The sequence below is a fragment of the Nannospalax galili genome, unplaced genomic scaffold (genome assembly GCF_000622305.1).
Source record: "Nannospalax galili isolate Female #2095 unplaced genomic scaffold, S.galili_v1.0 scaffold522, whole genome shotgun sequence".
Lineage (NCBI taxonomy): Eukaryota > Metazoa > Chordata > Mammalia > Rodentia > Spalacidae > Nannospalax > Nannospalax galili.
Genome location: NW_008348874.1, coordinates 1,264,684 through 1,269,954, shown reverse-complemented (window position 1 = coordinate 1,269,954; position 5,271 = coordinate 1,264,684).

Sequence of the window (5,271 nt, the reverse complement as noted above, 5' to 3'; positions counted from 1 at the left end):
AGTTCCACGGTGGCCCAATTCCAATGTGGGTCAGAAGTTTTCAGACATTCTACTTATGTCTGGAATCTTGTAAGAATGATTTTGGCCTCAGGAACTTGTATGTTGGACTGACCTGAGATCCTGGCCATGGCCATGCCACGCAGGGATGCAAAGGCAAATGGGGTGGGAAGAAGCCCCAAGATTTCCCAGGGAGTGGATTGAGTAGCTGGGTTGTACTGGATGCAAAAGATCAGGGAGAGGCAAAGGATCAGGAAGAGGAAAGGTCAGCTCCCAAGTCCAAGAAAGAGGATGGCAAGTGGTGCAGGCCCAGGGAAGCAGAGGGAGGTGAGGGTGGAGCCAGGTCCAGAAGCAGTGCTCCTGGGGCCCAAAAATGCACTAAGTTGGTCTGGGTGAAAAAGATCAGGAAGCAGTATTGGTTCCCCAGGTGTCTGGGGACCCAAGACTAGGAATGGTGCAGGGCCCAAACTAGGAGTAGAGAACAGCAGGGGAAATGAAAGTGTGAATGAGGCTGGGGGAGTCAAGGCATGGAGGGCTCCACGATAGACTTACCCCAAGTGAGGCCTGAGTGTAGGATAGCAGGCTAGGAGAGTTAGCCAGTGGTGCAGGTCCAGGGAAGCAGAGCGAGGTAAGGGCGGGGCCAGGTCCAGAAACAGTGCTCCTGGGGCCCAAGGAAGGCACTAACTTGGTCTGGGTGAAAAGGATCAGGAAGCAGTATTGGTCCCGGAATGGTGCAGGGCCCAAACTAGGAGTAGAGAACAGCTGGGGAGATGGAAGGGTGAATGAGGCTGGGGGAGTCAAGGCCCAGAGGGCAGTGTGATAGACTTGGCCCAAGAGGCCTGAGGATAGGAGAGCAGGTTATGAGAGTTAGCCGGTGGTGCAGGTCCCAGGAAGCAGAGAGAGGTGAGGGCGGGGCCAGGTCCCGAATCAGTGCTCTTGGAGCCCAAGGAAGGCACTAAGTTGGTCTGGGTGAAAAGGATCAGGAAGCAGTATTGGTCCCGGAATGGTGCAGGGCCCAAACTAGGAGTAGAGAACAGCTGGGGAGATGGAAGGGTGAATGAGGCTGGGGGAGTCAAGGCATGGAGGGCTCTGCGATAGGCTTACCCTAAGAGAGGCCTGAGGGTCGGAGATCTTACAGGTTTTATACTGAGCTCAATATTGTATAACTGTATTAATTCATCTGTGAACCTAAAAATTTATAGCCGCTTTTGAAAGAGATGTATCTTTGCTCTGGAAATTCTTATTGAATATGTTAAAGCTGTAATGAAATACTTCTTCTAATCATGTGGTTATTAAATAAATATTTATAAATAGTTCTTGTTTTACTAAGTAAACTAAGACATAGAAAACATTTTTTCTGTAAACAGAATTAATGAAACATTAATTTCACCTCATGGTATTCAATTTTGCCCTTAAAATTTTAATAACCTTTATATTGTAATCAACTTAGTCATAACTATAGCTATTTTCTTTAATTCTTTTCAATCTTTCTACAACATTTCTTAATCTTTTAACATTATTTTCATTTTGGCACCGTCTTCATCTTACCATACGAAGTTCTTTTTAACCCCATAGTATTTTTTAAACCTTCATTTCCCAAAATGTATTTCATACCTATAATCTTTGAATCTCCATTTTTACTTTGTTAATTATTTTATCATTATTATTTTTATAAAATTTAGAAAATATTTTAATAAGATAATTTTCAATAAAAATGAAGGAAGTTTTATCTAAAATACAAAAAACATATATATGGAGTCTTAAATTTCCAACAGTAATAAATGCAGGTAACGATATTAATAATCTTAGTTTTTCATAGCCAATTAAAGCCAATTATTAGGTAAAGACATAAGTCATTAACAGACACTTCAAAATTATTTTTGTTTAAAAGCATTCACTTCTCATTAGGGTGTGAGGCATCCAAAAGATAAAATTTTAGCATTTTTAGCCTTAGTTTTTTTTGAGCCATCTATTTACCTTTATAGTAAGTACATTATTTGTTTAACAAGCACTTACCTAAACTTTTGTTATTTTTATTTTATTTGTATGCATGTATTGCCTGCATGTAGGTGAGTGCACCCATGTCGTGCAATGCCCATGGAGGACAGAAGAAGTTGTCGGATCCCCTGGAACTGGAGTTATGGACAGTTGTTAGCTGCCATGTGGGTACTGGGATTCGAACCTGGGTCTTCTGAAAGAACAGCCAGTGTGCTTAACTGCTGAGCCATCTCCAGCCCCTTACCTAAACATCTTTATCTTTAAAATTAAAAGCACATGAGCAAACCTCCAGTAGGACCCAAAGGGGAGGTGAGTAATAAGTGGTGAGCCAGCACTAGGTTGAAAACTATTTGAGACTGATTGCTGGTGGGTGAGGGAGAGGGTATGACTTACATATGACCACTGGATGGGCTGACTGCTCTCCAGTGGACACATTTACACTGAAGGACATTTGGGTACAAACACCTAATGAATAGGACTCAGCATGTATGGCAGAGTGCATAGAGTTCGGTGGGGAGGATGGTGGGAGGCATCGATAGGGGCGGGGGTCTGGATTTGAGTGGGAAATGTTTGAAGTTTAAAATGTTCAACAAAAAAAGCACAGAGATGAATGATTATCTCAAAAATATAATGGGATACCTTAAGATTACCTATAAATATTATAATGTCTTTGTAAACCTTGAAACAGTTTTTACATCACTATTTAAAAGAAAAATGTTTAGAGTTGTGTTCTTACATAGGTTTGCTGAAGATATGTGGGGTCCCCTTGTCTAAGCTATTAGCATTACATAAAGACATGGAAACAGGAAGGACAGTGACAGTGAAAATTGCATTACTGTGAAATTTATCTTCCAACTCTTAAGCTTTAGAGATTTGTATTTGTGGGTAAACTGTTGAGTTTTGAGAACACTGCCCATTTCTGTGTGACCCCAAATTATTATTTCCTTTGCAATTTATTCAGCTTGGCAAGTGCTTTTGATTTGGTGGGTTGGTAACATGGTATAATATATTTACTCAGCTGGAAACAATTCATTTCTACACATCTTTCATTATTTACTAGTTGACGCATACAATAAAACTACCTGTAGTAAAATTTGGGGGAATTTTAGATCCTTTTAAAAAGTGTTAATAATCCTAAGCTACATTTATGATAAAAATGTTTATTCTGGTTTACTTAGTGCTACAATTGATTGGAATGATAAACACTTAAAGTGTTAACACTCTGTGAATGCAGTGAATTAATGCAATAAACATTTTGTAAAAATTACTTGGTAAGGATTATAAACTTTATTTTCACACTTAAAATGAAACCTACTTTTTTGTTGTTTTCTTTAAATGTGTCACAGATGTAGTCTCTAATTTTTTTGTGTGCTTGTGTGGTTTGCTGTTGGTCCATTAACTTCTAAAACTCTACAGGTTGCTTTTTAACAATGCTGGGTATTGAACCTAGGATCTTAGGCTATACAAGTGCTCCACCACTGAGCTGTATACCCAACTTCTAAAGGCTCTTATTGAAACACAAGAGCTTTTTCTTTCTGAGGGTAGCAAATATATTCTTGTTTCTCTCTAAATGTTATTGAATGTGGAATTTTCAAAAATAAAGAACTTCGAATTTTCCTCAGTGCATCTAAACAGTTCCCATGTGATGGGGTATATAGCAAAAAATGTGTGTGTACGTGCGTGTGTGTGTAATTACATATTCACACTCTGAATTTAGCATTTATTTTATTGCAGCAGATTTGTATGTAAATGATGTCTGTGAGTTGTGTGAACCTGGCTTTTCAACATTACTCTGATTGGGCGGCTCGTTTTATTTCAGCGCTTCATTAGTTCTTTAGACAGAGGACTTGAAATACGAAGTTTTCTCTTCACCTTTATGGCTTAACATTTCCTTGCATTGTTGAAGGACAAAAGCAGATAAACTGATACTGAATGTATGCTCCATCAATATGCCACAGTGACTGTATGAAGAGAGCAGAAGCCACATGAGTTCATTGCTTTGCACATCACAGAGAAGGTGCATAGAGTAGCAATGCAAAACCTGTCTGCATTTCCTGTCTTGATAATTAAGATTTTCCTAATTGCAAGTGTCTGTCTCTAATCTGAGTAATCTCAGTTGTGCCAAACATAGACAGTGGCATTCAAAATAGTGATACATCTAAATTTTTTTTCCAACTGGATTTTGGAGACAGACCAGACCTTTCAATGATAAGGGTTTGTTGTATGTTGTAGTCTTACCTGTATATTTGCATTTTTATTAATGACATGCATATTTTAAATTTATTTTTGGTTCTTAATGTAGCTTCAATATTGTTTCATATTCTTTTTAAGTAAACAGATTTGTGTTGCAAAACACAGAATTAAGTTAGTATCTTCACTTAGTGTAACAGAACAGAAGACTGTATATGGCCTTAGTAACTCATCTTGGCTTAAATGCTCACTGGCTTTACTCTGACACAGTTGAATAAATTTGGGAAAAAACTCCTGATATTTGTGTTGGTGATATCATCAACCATATTTTAAGAGTACCAATTCTGACTTTATGTAAAAGATAAAAACCAAAAGAGGATAATATATTCCATTTGAATTTTTTTTTAAAAATCAATTCTTAAATATATAAACATATGAAGTTTTTTTCTAATTTTTTTTATTTCCTTACAATTTGGTGGCCATTAATTTAACTTTAGACTCTGGCATATGCTGAGTAACTAGTCTGAGCTCTGATTAGCTGAATGAGGACACTTTAAATTCTCTCTTTAAAGTAACATGATTATTAAATAGCTTAATATTTATTTTTAAAACTAACTTTTAGTGAGTTTTTGAGTAGATGGTTCCAAAAAGTACAACTCAGACATGTGTAAACTGTGCACTACATGCTCTCCTTTTCAGTTTTATGGCACAGAACACTGATTAGTAATATAAAATATCCGTGCCAACGTTGATTTTTTTCTAACTGATTCAGCTGTCCCTTGTTGGGGGAATGGGGTGTCAGAATCAGTTATTGGGCTTCCATTTTGTCCATAGCTTAATTTTGTTCCAGTTGTCAAAACTGTCACTCCTAAAATGGTGTGGTACCTTCTCATGCATAACATGTTAAAATGAACATCTTTGTATTTGTATTTGTTTTCAACATTTCCAAGGTGCTATGGGAAATTAAAATTACAAAATTAGAAAAAATTAAATTATTAAAAGCAAAAAAAAAACCCTATTTCCATAAAACCAGCCTTACAGAGAATACTGAAAGGAATGCTTTGTATTGGAGAGGAATAAATGTAG